Source organism: Sebastes umbrosus, chromosome 18 (assembly GCF_015220745.1).
Source record: "Sebastes umbrosus isolate fSebUmb1 chromosome 18, fSebUmb1.pri, whole genome shotgun sequence".
NCBI lineage: Eukaryota > Metazoa > Chordata > Actinopteri > Perciformes > Sebastidae > Sebastes > Sebastes umbrosus.
Genome location: NC_051286.1, coordinates 24,355,595 through 24,375,379, shown reverse-complemented (window position 1 = coordinate 24,375,379; position 19,785 = coordinate 24,355,595). Strand labels below are relative to the sequence as shown.

At 43.2% G+C, this 19,785-nt stretch overlaps 1 protein-coding gene across 6 annotated transcripts in view; it reads right to left on the bottom strand.

The window, feature by feature from the left end:
* Positions 1-19,785, bottom strand: part of fynb (FYN proto-oncogene, Src family tyrosine kinase b) — a 99,715-nt gene that overhangs the window by 70,714 nt on the left and 9,216 nt on the right. For 4 of the 6 annotated variants that reach the window (XM_037751582.1, XM_037751581.1, XM_037751586.1 and 1 more), the window contains exon 2: positions 5,822-5,890. The exons of 1 other annotated variant lie outside the window; for it this stretch is intronic. The gene's annotated coding sequence lies outside the window, so the exon portion shown is untranslated. Of the gene's footprint in view, positions 1-1,902; positions 1,937-5,821; positions 5,891-19,785 lie in introns of all 6 variants that reach the window. One more of the 6 variants, XM_037751583.1, reaches the window with a different exon arrangement.

Below are 19,785 nucleotides of genomic sequence, written 5' to 3'. Positions count from 1 at the left end.
AACTCCAGCCTTCTGCACGCGGCCTCCACCCACCCGGCCGACCTCTATTACAGGCAACGGTAGACAGATGAGGGGGTAAAGTGAGAGATCATTAAAGTGCTGTGGTTGAACCCCCTCCAGCCCCTGAGTTTCCTACGCCCATCCTGGCCCTCTTTTATCTGACGGAAGATGGAGGGATGACAGATGGAAAAAGAAGACCAAACATCAAAAGAACTTCTGTAGATTAAAACCACTCGGAGCAGGTGGTCAATCATCCCACCTCTTCTTGCACTTTTTCCTCTCCACCTCCACAAGCTTTTCACCTACTATGCTGTATGAATGTACGTATGGTGAACACAAACCTCATAATTCTTGTTGTGCAAGCCGTACCCGACTACTAAGGAAATATACACCCTGAAAAGAAAATCTGCTATTGGCAAACAAACCTGCATTTTTGGGCAGATTTTGCTGCTTGGGTGTATATTTTTATCTTGAGATATTTCTAGCGCATTGTTCTACAATCATGCATGGGAATAATGTGTTAGAGAAGAAGCAAACCTACCAAGCAGTCACTGACAGTAACATCAATAGACCAGAATAAAATGCTTTGCCACCACACATATAAGAGTAAGGAGCTTGACGTGTGCTTTTTTTGTTGAAACTGCTCATTATCTATCTTTACTGACATGTATAACCAACTGAATGGAACAGGGCCTTGTGTTCTCTTTGGATTTTTTTCAACAGCATTATGGGAAATGTAGGAAAAAGCTAACTGAACTTGAACTACAGACGGGTGATAAATTAAAGGAAAAACCTTTTAAACACATGATTTTATACAAGTAACAAGGGCTCACTGATTGGTTCACCCATCTGCACACCAACAAAGAAGAGAATTCATTGTAAAAACGAATTTCCCTAGAATCTACATCATCAAGAAATCATTTAAATGGTGGGATTCCCCTTTAAATGTGTATCTACATGATGACTAATGATATCTACATTCACAAGAAGCCACACACTCTACAATATATATATAGCTGCACATGAAGATGTCACTGATGGATATGGTTACTGTGACCCAGCGCAGTGCTGCTGTCACTGCTGGCAGGTACAGAGTGATATCTCAGAGTGTGGCGGTGTTGACTCCCAGGATCCAGCGCTCCACAGCGGCACTTTGATGATTCCCACAGCCGACGTGTCTCAGCGGGGACTGCGGCTAATTCGCTCCTCGACGGCGTGGTGATGGTGAGGATGGGGAGAAAGTCGCTCTGACGTGAGCGGATCTGATGGTCAAGACAGCTCTTCTATGAAGCTGGATGCTTAACAGCCATCACATGGCCAAAGGAAGACTGGGGGGGGTGGGGACGCTCTATGATCAAAAAACTGCTGGTGACGGCTGGTGATGCGTCACGCTGAGGTTTCGAGGGGGCCTCTTTAAGACTCGGTAACAAGCACCGAGAGCCGACATACACAGTGCAGTACATCCTGTGTGAGCTGTGGTGGGTACACTTCAGTTTGAAAGCCCAGATCCTACACAGATCACTTAATTAGGCGGAGGGAAGGAAAGCACGCGGAAGAAAAATGCCCCCAGATGTGTCAATATAACGGAGTGGAGCTTAACTAGGTTCATTAGCGGCAACACTTCTGCCCACTGACTGCATCTCTCCTCACCATCAGGCGAACTGAGAACCACAATGGAGGCGCAGTCTGAGGGCAGCGCTGACATTTCAGTGAATAGCTGCCCAGCCCACACTGGCACAGTCATTATCGCGGAGGTAACAAGCTGGGAGGAGGAGAGGGCCCGACAGTCGGCTTTGGAGCTGCGAGGAGGCCAAAGGGCGAACGCAGCTATGTGTTTGTCTCATGGCTGCAAATGATTCTAGCAGTGAATATCAATGTCTAGGATAATGTGAGGATAATTACCACTGTGCTGTTGAGCTCTTCTTTCTGCAGAACTCTCAAAGAGGCGGCAGAGAGAAGTGGAAGCATGAAAACATGATTGGAATCGGTGACTCATGTTCTGTTTCTCACCGGCCTACAATACCACCCACCAACCCAGCGAGAGCGCTGAAGCACACACACGTACATACAGTACATACACCTGCTCCACGTTCCCACAGTACTGTGAAGTTGATGTGCTACCATTGCAGCTCTGCAGAGCTTCCTCCGACGCCCGCCGCGTTCTGTGGCATTTCATCCACGTTGCAGACACCACGCGAGCCGAAAAAATAACAGCTGAGTCACACGCGAAACTCCGCAACGAGGCCGCTCCGCCGGCTCCGTCTCTGAGCAGAGAGACATACAGTTACAGAAGCACCATAGGAAAACTGGAGCACACATAATAAAGGAGCTATTAGCGCAGCCATGACTGAGCCTGCATAATGAATACACTTGCTAAGAATGTCGTATACTCAGCTGACTCCGGTTTCCTGGAAGAATCCCTTGTTCAGCTGGTTTCCACTAACCCATTGATGAATTTCTACCAAAAAAAGCCCTCCTCTCCGTTTATAGCTGTTTGTCGGTTGCTCGGCTGGGGATTTTACAATGCGTCTCCTTTGTCGGCAGGCTGGGTTTGGATAGTTGGAAGATCCGCTCGCAGTCAAGAACAGGAAGCTACAAACTGTAATGCCTTTGACTGTCTTGGACAGACATGGACAACTCTTTGGCTCCAAAACAGGTTGCAGAACAAGAGAAGCTAACAAATGGCTGCTGTGTAGAATAGATGCTTCTTGACTGAACTTCACTACTAAATTAAATGACGAGGCCTTTGCTGCTAGTTGTTTGTTTTTAACGTACAGATGGGCGACAACATTTTAACCGATAACCGACCCTCGTTAACCGATTATTAACCGTTAACCAACAAGATTAGTGCCTCACATGGAACGGTGCGCCAGCTGCAGTGTATGGAGCACAACAGACAACTGAGTCCCCAGTTCACCCGTCAGGAGAGCTACTGTAGCAGCTACGGTGCTGCGTTCACTGTCCCCAGTTCACCCGTCAGGAGAGCTACTGTAGCAACCACGGTGCTGTGTTCACTGTCCCCAGTTCACCCGTCAGGAGAGCTACTGTAGCAGCCACGGTACTGCGTTCACTGTCCCCAGTTTACCCGTCAGGAGAGCTACTGTAGCAGCCTCAATGCTGCGTGTAGTGTCGCGGACACGCGGCTGCTTTCCCTGTAACTCTCCACCGCACATTTAGTTTAGTTTAGCAGGTTGTCAGCTGTGTGTCTGCCCGACGTAACGATAGCGAGTGTCCGACAGACCGTGTGTGTGTGTGTGGTGGCGGTGAGTTGGGGTTGTCGGTGGCGTTATAGCTGTGAATGTAGCTGTAGCAGTGTGTGTACAGTTTATTTGTCGGTGAATAAATGCTACGACTCCTCCGCTCAAGCGAGCTCAAGACGGGAACCGACTGCCTGTATCTGTAACTCCGGCTCAGACTCTCTTAAGGTGGGCTGTTAAGGTGGATTAGCTTTTCTCTTTAAAGTTACGAGCCGCTCCTCTGAGTTTTTATTAATTATTAATGTTTCTTTTAATCGTTTAACCGATAGCGTTAATCGGTTAAAATGCTTAATGTTGGTTAACGGTTAAACAGTTAATTATTAACATCCCTAACATCAATCATTTGACCATTCATGGTTTCCTAGTAAGATACAGCAGCAGTAGATAGTTAACCTCCTTTCACTGCTTTCTTTTATCTATAAAAATATATATTTTATCCCAAACTCCTGCCTATTTGTCAGCCATCCTTCTAACAATCCACATCTTTACTGTACAACTGCTGGTGCATTGTGGACTTGTGAACAGTCCAGCTGTGAGTCTGAGTTTTGAAGGCAATGCTCACACTGCTGCTATAGCTGCTGATGTCTAATCTGACATCATGTTCCACTCTTCGTGTTCGCTCAAGCTAACACTCGGATTAGGAAATGACCGTTGCATCTTTCATCTGCTGCAATATGTTGCATGGGATACATGAGAAATGGCATAGTTGCAGTGTGTACTGGCTGAGCTCACATTATGGGCCGACCTTCCTGCTGCTTACTGCTGCGGATTAAAGATGCCAGCAGCAGGAATAGACAGTTGGGTCAGGTCATATATAGATATAAAGGAATACCACACTTTAGCTTTTAGCTGGTAGCATCTGTTGCCCTGTAGGTCAACCTGAGACTACAACAACATACCGCACGGGGCTCAAAATACTTTTTTTCTGTGTACATGCAATGGTGCATTAAAAATGTTTTCCTGTAACAAAATACTTTACTGCACCATTTGGTGTATTTGCCACGTCTTCAGTAAATTAAACAACAAATATTTTAATCTGAATTTTATGAAAAATAAACATATTTAAGTAACAGTATATTATATTTTGAATGACGTTTTATTGGCAGTAATGTGCTGTACACAATATATTTTCTATGGGTGGGGGAAAAAAATGTATTTACCTATGTATCGCAATATTTATTTATGATTTTGAAATAGATTTTTTTAATGCCAGAATCGATATATTTGCTTCATTTGAGTCTGTGCGGAGGTAGAAGGAAGTTACCGCTTTTATTGTTGTAGTCTGAGTAACGTGACGTCATATCCGTTCCATATCCGTCAACCAAAACAAACTTCAGCGAGCCTAAGCGAGAAAGTAGAAAACGGCGGCAACCTGCACTATCACATTTTAAATCCAGCTTGGTAAACACTACATATTCAGTATGGAAGTATGGAAACACTTTGGGTTTCACACATTGACAGGAAAAGCAGAGCTAGACATCACGGCTAAAGCTGCATGCTAACTCTGTCACGGACAGGAAACGTTATCGTATCGTGGTAACGTGCGGAAGAGCCGGCCGTCGCTCTCATCTCCGTGGTCAAATGGGCCGACGCTACAACTGTAGAGCACCCATATACTGACATTTATGTTAAATGCATTCAAACGGCCCCGATGGAGCTGACCATGGATGTATAAAGAGAACGGAGCTGACGGGAGAGCTAGAGACCACCTTGGAGAAGTTAGAGGAAGTATACACGAGTGACTACGTCCGGTTTTCAAAATAAGGTGTTAACAAAGGGAACTGTATATACAAAATACATATTTGGAAATAAGATTGATTGGATTATATTCACCAGACGTATAAAACATTACATGTCCCTTATAAATTAAAAAGAAAATACCACTAATTTGTGAAGGAAATGTCTTCATTCTTTGATTTTTCGGTTGCTGGAAAAAATTCCTGACAATGAAACTGATATATTTGACTTCAGGACATCTCTGACTACATACATGCTGAAAATCAAACATTTTTACTGTATCAATTTAGATATTTTCCAAAGTAAAAGTCCCTAGAAGTGTATGATTCAACTTTTTCCCATGATCTAGTGTTAAAAAAGTTAACAAAAATCACAATAAATCATAATATCGAATCGCAATACTTAAAAATACGTACGCTAACATGCATGTGCACGTGGTATTTCGAGCCCTTCTATAGTTTCCTTTTACAGTACAAATGCTGCCCAGTGTAGAATATACAGTCCATGCTAATGCACCACAGGTATGTGTATGCACTCGGGACAGCAGGCTGGCCTCTGGCAAATCTCAGCTAGTGATGGCCAGCTGGTGGGTAGCTATACTGTATCTGTGTCTGGTTTAATGCACTAACAGACAAGGAAAATCCTCCAGAATGAGCATGTTTTTGCGGTCCATCTGCTGTCAGCGTGTACATGAGGTCGTCGTAAAACGGCGACGTACCCGCGTGCAAGTAAACAAGCCTGAATGCATCTAGAAGAGTGTTTGTGTGAGGTCACAAATGAGAGCGTGAGAGTGCATGTGGAGTCCAGCGGAGTGTGAAGAGTCATACCTCTGGTTTTCAGCGTATCAGGATTTTTATTTCCTCCACATTGCTTTGTGCGCCGCCAAAACAGAGGCCCTGCAGGGACACACAGAGAGACGCTCAATTATTCATCGTCGCATTCAATAAAACATGAATACCAACTGCATGTGCCAGCCGACCGTCATTCACACTTCTTTTTACGAAAATGGGTCTTGCAAATCTTTTCCCAGAATGCTTTGGGACGACGCCAAGGGACTGACAACTTCTATTAGTTTTTGACCCATTATCATGGTGATAAAACACGAGACAGAGTGATGAAAGACAAGAGAGGAAGAGATTGATAAACACAGATTTGTCCAGCTGGAATGAACGACCCCAATCCACTTAGAAGAAAAACATCTCACCTGACTGTCACAGAAACGTGTCACCGTTGTGACCGTAATATTTCAATTAAACGATAAAACAACAGGTTGCTGCATAGAGTACACCAGCTGCCAGCTTGAATCAAAAGCCTGTGTGATGTCCCCATTTCACTGCTCTGTAGTTTTTTTTTCTGCCTCTCTCCAGCAGCCAGGTGGATTTTTAGAAATCCATTCATTCACTTCTCCAGGTGTGAATGAGGACACGCTATTAAATGTAGGGCATCACAAGCAGGCTTGAAAAAAAGGAAAAGCCCACTCAGTGCTATCTGGTAGTGGACTTTACACATAATCTTTTTTCATTTCATGCACAGAATCATTGTTATTAAACGGACATTGTGTGCGTTACAGGCCAGAGGAAAAGACTGCAATATATCCACGCTGGCAAAACAAACCCATCCAGTAAAATAAAAAAGAGACTGAATATATGCTGAATATATACACTATATATATATATATTCCCCCTTAACGTCCAATCAGTTCATAACATCAAATTCAACTCAAAGTTAACGCGATAATAATGCTTTAATGCAAATTCATTTTAACGCCACTAATTTCTTTAACACATTAACACAACTTGTGATTTCTAGGTTGTAGCGGGTACCTCAGTTGAGTGAAGATACTGGTATCATATGAAACTAGAAAACCTAATGAATCCATCGGTACCAACCATGTCATACTAGCTTGTCGGAAGGAGGCTAAACAATGCTCCAAACTTGCACTAAATTTTTGGGAAAAAACTGTCATGGCCATTTTCAAAGGGGTCCCTTGACCTCTGACCTCCAGATATGTGAATGTAAATGGGTTCTATGGGTACCCACGAGTCTCCCCTTTACAGACATGCCCACTTTATGATAATCACATGCAGTTTGGGGCAAGTCATATTCAAGTCAGCATACTGACACACTGACAGCTGTTGTTGTCTGCAGTACCTGTGAGGGTTTCTGGACAATATCTGTCATTGTTTTGTGTTGTTAATTGATTTCCAATAATAAATATATACATACGTTTGCATAAAGCATCATATTTGTCCACTCCTATGATGATAAGAGTATTAAATACCTGACAAATCTCCCTTTAAGGTACATTTTGAACAGATAAAAAAATGTGCCATTAATTTGCGATGGACAAATATATTTTAATTGATTGACAACCCTAGTTTCTATATATTTTCCCCATGCAACATTTCCACATTTTTAATTTCCCTCGTGCTTATATATAATAATGAGACAGGTGTGTCCACCACTCCCTGCCTTGGACATACATGGACGCGCCAAGATCAACAGTTTTTTATTATTGATGTATTGTAGTGTTAAGTGGTATTATTGACTAGTCTGATAAACTTTTAGTGCCTTTTGTCAGTTTTGAGGCTCCAAACTCAACGAGAGAGCCTTCGATAACCCCTCAGAACTAAAATGTAAAACAGCGGTGGAAGAAGGAAGTAGTAAAAATTCTCAATTTCGAGTAAAAGTCCTGCAGCCCAAATCCTACTTAAAAGTACCTAAGTACTATCAGCTAAATGTACTTAAAGTCTGTTTTTTTTTCATTGTCTATAGCCAAAATGCTGTCAAAACTTCAATTATAATTGCCAATAAAGCATCAATAATTCTCGACTGGGAAAGAGGCAGAAAAAAGGCACAGAGAGGAGAAAACATTTTTAAAATACCATCCCAAGATGTTAATTCACATGTGACTAATATTATCATAAGACCTCTGTGTTTGGCAGAATATGGTAGGTGACTAGCAAGATATTTTCTTTCATGTAAAATCTTAATTTGAAAAGCAGCAGTCAAATCAATGTAGAGGAGTAAAAGGTACAGCAGTCCCTCTTTCCACCTCGACTGTACTGTAGGTACACAACCCTTCTGCTTAGTTTATCAGCATTCATCTGATGCTCTCATTGAGAGAGTCTTCACTTCAATCCTACAACAGAATACCTGTAAACTGTGAGAGACTGCTACAAGGCGACTTTTCATTTACAAGACAACTCTCCACCAGGCGTGGGTAAACGTTACGGCGGCTGCCAGCTCTCTGACTGACAGTAGAAGGACACAATGGAGTCGTTGTGTGGCAGGAGGGTCGGGGGTTAACTGCACGGGCACAGCCTCCTAACTGCCCTTTATTTACAAAAGACGCGCTGTCACCGCTGCCAAAATATGTTCGAAACCCCATTAGCTGCTGATTTGACTTTAAAGCTCAGCCATCGCTAATCTAATTTAATCTGTCTCTGTGGCTTCGCTGATTGCTGGAGCGGGGCGGGTAACGACGCTGCAAGTGCACACGGGCTTCGCCGATGTGATGCAACTGTTTGCTCTGCAGCAGCAGCAGCAGCAGACGCCCACGTAGAAAGCTGCTGCTGATGGTTTGTGTATGTGGGGGTCTATTATATGATCGTTTCCTGTTATTGGTTTAAATTAGGCCTCAACTGACTGAACTTATTCTTTTGATGAAAGTGAACTGATTTTATAATCACAAAATCAATACATGTGAAGCAGGGCATGATGGGAAACAACCTGAGAATACATATATATATTAGTTTGTGTTTGTGTGCAGCTTGTTATTTGACAATGCAGACAATTATGGTCATTACTGCAGATATTATCAGCCGCCAGTCTGACCACACATACCACCTGTTATAATATACACCACTTTCTAATTTAGTGTAACAGCTGAGTGTCAGAGATGTGGATGCAGATAGTGAGGTGGTTGTGCTGACTGCATCGGCCTCTCAGTCTCTTGACAGATAATACAGGACAAAAAGAGACAGAATAGAAGAAGAGACAGAGGAAATGAGAAAGAGAAAACAAAGCAAAGATAACGAGGACAACAGGATGAGAAGACATCGGGTTTGACACACTTCCTTTCCAGTTAAGTCTGCGGTGTTATTTTCTCACATTTATGGATGACATCATACAGCGCTCAACTGTGCAGGTCAGAAAGTACCTTTAAAAAACAACAACAACAGTTTCTACAGCACAGTGGGGATGTGAGTAAGTGTTCAGTAGTATAGTCACATGTTTCAGCCAGAAAACAAAACTGCTTTTCCAGCCGTAGCTTCTATTTTGGGGATCTGTGCATAAGAACTGTGAGGGTGTCCCAAAATACTGGAGCTGACCTCAGTGTGTGAGTGAAACATGTGATTTAAGACTTCTTTACCAGCAGAAAATTGCCATTTGGCTGCTCCACATGTCTGCCTCCTTCCTCCCCCTCCGCTCTCTCTCTCGCTCTCTCTCTCTCTGTCGCCCGACGCAGTCATGGCGACGGGTTCGTGGAGCCCCCCCGGCCCCGGAGGGATAGCTGACTCTCTCTCTTTTCATCAGCAGCCCCCTCCAATAAAACATAATGGCAGCGAGGCTGCGGGGGAAAGTCATTCAGCTACGCGGAGCTGTCACATGGCCCGGCCGGGGCACAACGGGCCCAGTCATTCTGCCTGCTGCTGCTCGGCTACTGGGACAGATGAGTGGGCTACTGAGCTGGCCGGACGCACAGCAGCATCCATAGAGAAGACACCGCTCTCAGTGTGTTGAGCTGCCACAGAGGGACAGTGGGCAGGAAGGCATGGCACTGCATGTACTGTACTGGACAGCCAGAGTTCAATCAGGAAAATCAGGCTTTGTGCTGATTTGTTATTTCATTTTCCCCTATTTGCCCAATATGAACCCTCAGATTTAGACCCATGTACGGACGGAGATTGTTAACGGCCAACATTATTAAAATAAACGTCCACATTTCTAGTCTTTTATTACCTTTAAATGTGTGTATATTGTATTCAATTATGTTTTTTTTTAATCAATATAAACATTCATGTAGGCCTAAGACTGCACGCATGAAAAGCAAAAGGTAGCTAGCTAACATTAGCAGTGCTTGCCGCGCTAATGGTGCTAACAACGGCAACAGTGCTGACAGAATAACAGTTGATTTACTTTTACACTTCTCAAAGGGTGGACTGGCTGGGCTTGACAGCACCCCTCGCCCGGAATCTCACCACTACCCGGAGCCGTGTTCCCGGTCCCTGCGTGGAGGAACGGGGGCCCCGTGTTCGCGGCGCGACTGTCCTCGTTGTGCCAGGGGTCTGCCGCGATGTCGTCAACCCACCCGACCCGTCGTGAAACACGGACCCCGTTTCCTTCACCACGCTTTGAGGGTGTAACTTTTTTGCCGTGTCATCACTATTCATATCGATGTGTTTAAGATTAAACTCTTTACTAGAGCGCAGTGGTAGAAGAAGTACTCCGACCTTTTACATAAGTAAAAATTATAATTTCATCACTTTTATGTTACAGCTGGTTGTAACCTCATTTTAACTACTTTATATACTTAATAATTATATATACTACTTAATAATACACCATAGTTTATGAGTTGATTTTTATTTTGTATTAAGAATCTGAATCTGCAACGTAGCTAGTAACTAATATTGCTCAAATAAACCGTTTAGCTGTAAAATTAGAAAGTTTGTGACCCGTCAGCCATGTTGAGATCAGTTGAGGAAATACCAAGCACCGCCCACCAGTCGGAGCACACTTTCTCATTTTACAGCTGAACAGTACAAGATGATTCTGAAAACATCTGAGGAGAGAAATAGGCATTACAGTAACAGAATATTGATTCATATTTGATCAGCGCTGCCTAGTTTGACTGTTTGATCAGCGTTTGTGAGTGATTGACAGCTGCCTCCGTTGAATGAACAGCCAATAGGAACGCTCTCTCTCTCTGAAATGACCTGTGATTGGTCAAAGTCTCCCATTAGGGGCTAGATGTTCTAAAGCCTGAAAACAGAGCCATGAGGAGGAGCAGAAGTCTAGGTATCTCTCAGAACACTTGAATTACAATATGCTGAAAGGTTATTATGGAATTTTTGCCCAATGATGCCAAAAACATACTGCCTACTGCAGCTTTAAAAACAGTACTTGAGTAATCTAAATGTACTTAGTTACATTCCACCACTGATAGATCACAAAATAGTTCACTAGAGCACACAGTTCTTCACAGATCTAGCCTCTTTATTTGGCTCTTAAAGTGCACCAGATTGATGCATTGAACTTTGAAATGATAATTTTCTTCCGGGGGAACATGAGGGTCCGAGGTGACGTCATGACTTCAGCTTTTTATATGCCCATGCTTCATAGATCTTTCCAGGTGCCTTCAAATTCATATACACAAAGAAAAAAGGAGAACTTATGAAACTTATTAACTTTTTTCATGGATTGAAATTTGTGAAATTGGCCATGTACTCCTCCAAGTTACCACCTAATACAGGGGTCTCAAACTCGCGGCCCGCGGGCCAATTGCGGCCCGCAAGACGATATTTTGTGGCCCCCACCTTGATATGAAAGTTTAATGTTAGTGCGGCCCGCAAATTTTTTTTTTTTTTTTTTTTTATAAAGTTTTTTTTTTGGGGGGCATTTTTTCATTTTTATTGACAGGACAGTGGATAGAGTCTTGGAAAGGGGGGAGAGAGAGAGAGAGTGGATGCGGAAAGGGCCACAGGCCGGATTCGAACCCGGGCCGCCGCGGTCAGGACCAAGTCTTGTTACATGGGCGCCCGCTCTACCAACTGAGCTAACCAGGCGCCCTCGGCCCGCGAGTTTTATGTGAATGGCAGTTTGCCGTGGAAGGTCCCTTTGTTGCGCGAGCCCGAGCTGAACGAACCTACCAATCACAGCGGGGTATATGGCTCCCGGGGGCGGGCAATCGGCCGGGCTTGATGCAAGCAGAGAAACATTTCACAACAACTATGGCGGCGCCCGTGTAACATCGCATAAGCTTGATTAAAGCTTGATTTATACTTCTGCGTTGAATCGACGCCGTAGCCTGACGTGCACCTCTCCAGAAATGTAACTACACGTCGCGGCGACGCAGACCGCAACAGCTGTGATTGGTCCAGTCTCTCAGCGATGCTGAGCGGCCAGGACCCCGGACAACCACAGAAAGTTCTACTTCTCTCTGCCTCCATCTGTTCAATGTTTGTTCACACAAATCCACTCAGATATATTTTCTCTTTTCGGCGTTGCAGTAATGTCAGTAAAAGTTCTGTGGTTCAACAGTTATTAGCTCCAACTCCGCTCAGTTTCTGTTTGTAGTACAAGAAGAAGAAGGAAACTCATAGAGACGCCGCCGCCAACTAGCGGTTTGGTGGTGTAATTGCAGAGCAACACAAACACAGCAGGCACAACTTTATTGCGGAGTGACACCAAGTGGAATGAATATATATCATGTCTTTTTCAAAGCCTGCAGTGAAGAGAAAGGTTGGTGACGAGCACAGACAATTTCAGGAAAAGTGGGAGACGCAATAGAGGCCATGTTCAGAAGAACCGTTCATGTTCTTCAATGTTCCATTCATGTTCAGGACAGTTCATGTTCAGAAGAACCGTTCATGTTCAGAAGAACCCATTCAAGTTAAAGAACTGTTAATAATGACGTTTGAGAAGATTGTTTTTTTTTTAACAAAGCTTTTTTTGTGGAATACCTGATGCGGCCCAGCCTCACCCAGACTCTGCCTCCAGCGGCCCCCAGGTAAATTGAGTTTGAGACCACTGACCTAATAGAAGACAAGTGGTGGTGCAGACGGAGAGGAAACTAGCAGGAAGCCCTTTTCTGAACAGGTCTGCAGGGCCACGCTCCCTCGCTGGCTTCCCACCTCTGAACACAGCCACTCATAATGTTTGGGGGCCCGGGCCAAGCCGGAGGTGCCCCTGCTGGGAAATGAACCCAAGTCTCTGGTGGTGGGCGACTGCTTTCTCTCTGAGCCGCTCAGACGCGCCGTGCCTTGTACAGTTTAACATAAAAGTCGCCGTCAGCCACCCACTTCTGGTTCATTTCAGGGCTAGTCTCTAAAGGGTAAGTAGGGCACTTTGCCGTTTCAATAATAGCTGCATTTGCAAAGCTTACAGCTGCAGGCTACAGGCCTTTACATGGATTTAGAGCAACCTTGCAGACTGCTGGGTAGTTCAGTAGTGATAATACATTCAGCTGCCTGTGGTTTTTTTCCTCAAACATCGTCATGGAGTTCATGGTAAAGATATGGCATGCCAGAACACTAATTAAATCCAGTGTTTCATCCCCATTCCCATGAGCCCCCGACGGATGTGATTTGATTGACAGGTCAGGACTCCCCTCACTGAGAGGCTAACTGACAGGCGCTGCTGACGGGTGGATTAAAATGGACTCTGTGCTCTATCTGCGCTGGCTGTCTGCACATAGGCCTGCACTACAAGACGGAGGGATTAAAAGCGTTATGGAGGAAGCAAAAATGAGGGTGTTTTTTTGTGATTTTCAGATCAAGAGTGAACACTTCAGATACAGTGAAAAGCTTCTGTTTGTTCAGAGGAAGACAGAATTAACAACTGATCTCAGTGGTTGCCCTGAACAACACTAAGTAAGGGAAACTCCTGAATGACTGACAGCAGAATTACTACACAAAGAAACCCTGCATACTGAGTGCGATGTGTTTTATTATTCTATTTGTTGAGAAAATTCGAGACAAAACAATAATGATGTGGGTGCGATGGATAGCGTTAGAGCCGAACAGGGCTAATGGATGAATGACATTAGCAAGAAGCTATCGTTTAGCTGCCATAGAGCTCAATCACTACTGTCTAATCTTTCCTACATCCTTTCTTTTGCAAGCATCCCTGATTTCAAGCTGTTCTGAAATCACCTGCCACAATCTATCTTTAAAATCGGTACCTGTTTGTTCGTTGTAAGGTAGAGCTACAACAGTTAATTGATTAATTCATTAGTTGTCAACTATTAAATTAATCGCCAATTGATAATTGATTAATCAGTTTGAGTAATTTTTTTATGAAAAAATGTGAAAATTCTCTGATTCCAGCTTCTTGAATATGATTTATTTTCTGGTTTCTTTCCTCCTCTATGACAGTAAACTGAATATCTTTGAGTTGTGGACAAAACGAGTCATTTGAGGACGTCATTTTGGGCTTTGGGGAAACACTGATCCACATTTTTCACCATTTTCTGACATTTTATAGACCAAACAACTAATCGAATAATCGAGAAAATAAGGAGGTCAGATTCCATTTTGGACGATGCTCTGAGTGGTCAAACAACTCTGGTGGATGCGGAAAAAAACACAGGTAATCGAACGTGTTCCGAAAACTTTAATGACGGCTGAAAGTTTCGGAGCTGGTGTGTAAACGTGATCGAAACAACGTGAGGTTGTATTTATTTTTAAACGTCCAACAATTTCATATGAAAAATGTAGACTTGGCGTGCAAAGGCCTTTCCTCCACTAACAGTGACAGAGTGATGGCTGACTCATATGAATGGGTCCAACGTGGGTTGAATGGGCATCGGCACATTTAGTGTATGAAATGTCTATATCGTCACTGCACTGCATCTTTATAATCTATGATAATCTGGTCATGCGTCACATCTCTCGCCTGTGCCCAGGCGCCGTCTCACTCCGTCTTCCTCTCCTTTGCAGTTCTCGGCAAAACGTCACCGGCGGAAACACTTTATATTCTAAAAGGCCGCGGTAGGAGTACCATCTCACTCTGGCTTTTGGGGGGTTATTTAACATGTCACAGAGCATCCTGGAGATAAAGCCCTGTGACGGCAAAAGGCCCAGGTTCTGGCGTGCCAGTATGACGCCACTGCCAGAATGAGCAATCATCTCCTTTGTCAGCATCTCGCAGCTGCATCAGCAATGCAGAGAAGTGACGCTGCAACCCAGTCGAAACGGAGAGCAGAGCGTAACACAGAGGGCAGACAGGCAGCAGAGTTCAGCAGACTACAGGATACACTGCAGAGGAAAACAGGCCATAATAGAAGCTGCTGGCGAGGAGTCTGACACACAGCTACTATCTGAGAGGAGAGGAATTCTACATATTAACACTCTTCCACTGTGCTCTGTGTGTAAATCTGAAATAAGTCCACATTGAAATTCATAGAAACCATAAAACATAATAGCTTCTTTGCATTGCAGATCTTCAAACGGCATCATCCACGTGCAGCACAGCGAGGCTTTGTTGAATGTAGAATATAGCCTTTGTCACTCACACATGACATTAGACACAGCTGGAAAACCCACAGCGAGTTAATAATGTATGAAAATCTCCAGGCCATTAACATGCCTACAGAAAGCACTTTTTGTTTTCCCCTCAATATACAAACACTTGTCATCAGTCTGCCTGCCACCATGGTAAACATAGCATTAATAAATAATAAAGACTAGTGAGACGTATTGTCCGCCTCGCCCGTTAGTTTCAGCGGAGAGAACGACACCCACATGATTGCTACTTGTGTCTGGCAGGCGGAGAGCCTCGAGATGCTCAAATGTTCGCTGTGCTTTTAAATATACAGACTACAGCTATTCCATCACCTGCTACCAAATATTACATTTTTACTGAGCATCAGATATATAGATTTTAGGAGGCCATTCAAACATTTAGAACAGTATTGAGATCCATATTGTTATGTGGCACAAACTGAACTTTTTCTCCTACTAGTCTGTGGTCTGAAAACAAGACAAGAGGAAGCTTTCACTGTGAAACTAGGGCTGTCAAAGTTTAACGCGATAATAACGGAAATTAATTTTAACGCCACTAATTTCTTTAACGCATTATCGCAACTTGTGATTTTTAGGTTGTAACTCAGTTAGGTTGTGGGCTCATTCTAAGGCTCAGTTTTAAAGCTAATACTGGCATCATATGAAACTATAAAACCTAAGGAATCCGTCGGTACCAACCATGTCATACTAGCTTGTCAAAAAAGAGGATAAATAACGCTCCAAACTTACGCTAAATTTTGACGAGGAAAAACTGGCATGGCCATTTCCAAAGGGGTCCCTTGATCTCTGACCTCAAGATATGTGAATGAAAATGGGTTCTATGGGTACCCACGAGTCTCCCCTTTACAGACATGCCCACTTTATGATAATCACATGCAGTTTGGGGCAAGTCATAGTCAGGTCAGCACACTGACACACTGACAGCTGTTGTTGCCTGTTGGGCTGCAGTTTGCCATGTTATGATTTGAGCATATTTCTTTATGCTAAATGCAGTACCTGTGAGGGTTTCTGGACAATATCTGTCACTGTTTTGTGTTGGTAATTGATTTCCAATAATAAATATATACATACATTTGCCCACTCCCATGTTTATAAGAGTATTGTAAACTTGACAAATCTTCCTTTAAGGTACATATTGAACAGATAACAAATGTGCGATTAATTTGCGATTAATCACGATTAAATACTTTAATCGATTGACAGCCCTAATTATTCTACACTGTGCCAACACTCACCGAAAGCGATGAGGTCGTCATAATATTACATCAGTTCACTGTCAAAAGTTCCCTTCTTGTGGGCGTATTGGGCTGGTTAACAGCAGTATGAGAGTAATGCAGAGCGGATAGTTCCTGATTTAAATAAAAACATTGCAAATTTTAGACTTAAATTTATTGCACAGCCCCTAGTGTTTGAAGAATATTTGTGAACGTCTTCTTTTAATAAGTGAAAAATAGCTTTGTACTAAAACATGTTTATATTCCTCAAAGTAATGTAATAAAAAAATTCATCTTTTTGGTATCAGTACCAAAACTCAGGCAATGAATCTAAAATCGAAACATTTCAAATGATGGCCAGCCTTAACAAGAAAACCCACTGAACTTACTCTCTTCATCAACAGAAGTGTAGGAAAAGAAAACAACACTAGTGGTGTTTTTCAAGTGAGAGACACCAAATGTTGTCATGTGCTTCACTAAATTCTTCAAACAACACAAGAAAGCCATTGAAGGGGGCTCTGCTTTACACACACTATCAGTAACACACATCTGAAAACCTGCAAGCTGTGCTGCATTGCATGCTGGTCTATTGAAGCTACTGTCTACTGTAGAAGCTACTGGGGTACATCTGCCTCTATGTATATTACTGTTGAACATCAATATGAAAACCTCTGCTCTTAGATTGTAAGGAGCTCTCACCAAAAGTTTATGTTTACCACTGATGTTTCTTAGTTGTCAAACTCAACCTCTCCGCTGCCAATACAGTGTCGACATAACAGTAACAGAATATTGATTCTTATAAGGTCATTGATCATCATGATCTTTTAATGCCAGAATCAATATCTTTGCTTCATTTGAGTCTATGTGGAGGTAGAAGGAAGTTACCGCTTTTACTGTTGGAGTCTGAGTAACGTGACGTCATATCCGTTTCATATCCGTCAACCAAACCAAACCGCAGCAAGCCAAGAAACAAAAGCAGAAAAGTGGTAAATACTACACATCCAGTAAATTACGGAAACACTTTGGGTTTCACACATTGACAGGAAAAGCAGAGCTAGACATCACGGCTAAAGCTACATGTTAACTCTGTCATGGACAGGAAACGTTATCGTATCACGGTAACGTGCGGTCGAGCCGGCCGTCGCTCTCATCTCCGTGGTCAAATGGGCCGACGCTACAACTGTAGAGCACCCATATACTGACATTTATGTTAAATGCATTCAAACGGCCCCGATGGAGCTGACCATGGATGTATAAAGAGAACGGAGCTGACGGGAGAGCTAGAGACGGACTTGGAGAAGTTAGAGGAAGTATACACGTGTGACTACGTCCAGTTTTCAAAATAAGGTGTTAACAAAGGGAACTGTATATACATGTATTTTGTAAAAAAATAAGATTGATTGGATTATTTTCACCAGAAGTATAAAACATAACATGTCCCTTATAAATTAAAAGTAAATACCACTAATCTGTGAGGGAAATGTCTTTATTTTTTTTATTTTTGGGTTGCTGGAAAATATTTAATAAATAATTCCTGACAATGATCCTGATATATTTGACTTCAGGACATCTCTGACTACATACAGGCTGAAAATCAAACATTTTTACTGTATCAATTTAGATATTTTCCAAAGTAAAAGTCCCTAGAAGTGTATGATTCAACTTTTTCCCATGATCTAGTGTTAAAAAAGTTAACAAAAATCACAATAAATCTTAATATCGCAATACTTAAAAATCACAATACATATTGAATAAGCACTCAAGTAGTCCGGAGATCCTATTGATCAGCGCTGCCTCGTTAGACAGTTTGATCAGAATTCACGAGGTTCATGAGCAGTGATTGACAGCTGCTTTAGAGACTCCTCGGCTCTGATTGGTTGCTTTCCTTCAGGAGCGGTGGAATCTTGTAAATACCGTTAGGAGCACAAGGAGGAGGCAGAGGAACCTGATTTTTTTAAAGATTATCTGTCTCATGTACTACTGTCAAGATATAATGACAGCTTGAGCAAATATGACATTAAGTTATTGTTTATTAAAGTTACTAAAACAACAGCATGCTTTGGAAAAGTGTTAGCAGGACATAGTGAGAAACACTGCTTGATGAAGGTGCTGTGCTAATTACAATATGTCTTAGATGGCATACTGCGTGGAGTCAGTCGCTCTCTCTGCTGCTTCTCTAACCACCACATGAAGCCTTGGATCTCTCTCTAGCTGCTCAGACACACGCATATGGAGGAAACCTGTTATAGGAACCTACCATTGGCGTTCCACTGCTTCAGCAGCAGTATAAACGTTGGGGTTGGGTGGTGGCTGGCAGAATTAAAAGATCTTTGCTCGATTTATTCAGTGGCGAGGTTTTAAATATAGACGGAGGCGCTCCAGTGCACTATTGAACTTGTGAATAAAGGCTAAATGGACTCGAGAGCTGAATGGAATTGGGAGAGATTAAGAAGAAAAAAAACAAAAAACGAGGAAGATTAAAAATGGAAAATGTTGAGCAGGATATGAGAGAAAGATGCACGCGTGCTAGTGCTCTCGTGCCTCGCTCGCCTGCGCTCCAGATGCAAATGTGCGACTGCAATTCTCTTCAGAGGAAATGAAGCCACACACTTGACGACCAGCAAACTGACTTTGCACGTTTTCGAGCAGACGCACGTGTAAGCAAATACAAAGACGAGCCGTGGCAGGTGGAAGTGGCGGGGCTGATAAGGGATTGTGCGTGATGCTATCAGCTCCATAGGATCCGTTTTCTCCTGCTCTTTGAAGCAAGACAAACAACTCCAGCTAATTGAATTCCTTTTGAAGAAAACACCCCTAAGAAGGACATCTCCACGGGCCCCGTTTTGACAAGCTTCCATGCAAGTGTATCGCTTTCACACATCATTTCCTTCCTTGATATCGCTGTAACAATGACCCAGAGCCATACGCCTGGCTCGCAAACATTCTGGATTTTTTAAATGAAGCTGATGGATTGTGTAAAAAGTTAAAAGACGCGGCAGTGAAACCTCCGGGTTTTTAATTAGCGGAGTGAAAAGAAAACCAGCATTTGTGATATGGAGATGCCGGAGGGATCGCAGGCGTCCAGAGGTGATCACATGATCCGTAGCTCTGTCCTTGTCAGCGTACGTCTCCGGCGGCCTCCGTCATAGCCCTCATTCATCCGCGGTTCAACATTTACTCATCTGTAACAATAAGTTCATTTGAGCACTGCGAGTACGTCACGACTCAGCCACAGCAGACACAGTTCATCCCTCCTTGCTGGAAGCGTGACACAAAGGACGACACTGTTGTGATGTCTTTCTGACCTCTGAGGTTGTGGCGTGACGC